Raw genomic sequence first — 1,175 nt, forward strand, 5'->3', positions numbered from 1 at the left:
GATTCCTATATTAATATCTCAAAGACATGTCCTTCTGAAAATGTTAAAAATTTTTTCCTCTCATACTCAATCAATTACTTATTTGGGATTGATTTTCACTTCTCATTGTGTAAAATAAGGACCCATTAATTTTTTCCATATGAATAACCAATTTTCTCAGTATTATTTATTGAATAAGCAGTTTCTTTTACCCATTATTGATGTAATATATTTACATATATAGATTTTCTATTCTGTTACAATAGAGACTATTTCTATGTCTCTATCCCAATATCATGTTCCTTAATTATTTTAGTTCATTAATAACTTGGTGTCTATAATGCAAGTAGTTTGTGTCTTATATATTCTTGGTTCTTGTTCTTTCCATATAAATTCTATTGACAAGTTCCTTGAAAGGATTCTTATTTTTTTTTTCTTTTCTGTGTACTTTTCTGGTAGATTTCTTGAAAAAAATCATTCCCTGTTAGGGATTTTAATTTGAATGACATCTATTTTTATATTTATTTGGAGTATAGCAATAGCTTTATGATACTGAATAATTTTATCAATTAATGTAAATCTCTCTCTAATGCTTAAATTATCTACATAAAATTTCATCTTGTTTTAAAAATTAATGACATTCAAATCATTTGTATTTAAGTATAAATATAGTACCTTATACTTCTCTCCATATAGAAAATGACATATTTTATTTTGCGTTACCAATATATGGCTGCTGTATAGAAATGAAATTTATTGCTATAAACTCTATTTTTTAATGTCCAACAATATTTCAATCTACCACACTCCTTATAATGATTTGCTGTAGGGTATTTCATGCTTTCTGGTGATATAATTTTATCAAATACAAGTAACGGAAGTTTAGTGACATCTAATCCTTGCTCCTCATGCTATGGAGTTGACATAGTAGTCCTGGACTACATGCATTTTCTTATTTTAAATGAAAAAGAAACTTCTAACTTCTTTTCATTATTGTGTTTACAGAAGTTGAATACAATTTCTGTGAGATACACAAAAGTTGATTCTGGGGTGGGGAAGCATGAGTCATAGGTAGGTCTTTAATTAAGACAATTTCAATTGTCAGACATTTTGAAGAATGAAAATGCTGTCTTTTTACTTAGATTGTAAAATTGATAAAATGTAAACACAGAGATATGGTCACCCATTTTTTGCCA

This window comes from Spermophilus citellus (assembly GCF_964194105.1).
Source record: "Spermophilus citellus genome assembly, chromosome: 1".
NCBI classification, from domain to species: domain Eukaryota; kingdom Metazoa; phylum Chordata; class Mammalia; order Rodentia; family Sciuridae; genus Spermophilus; species Spermophilus citellus.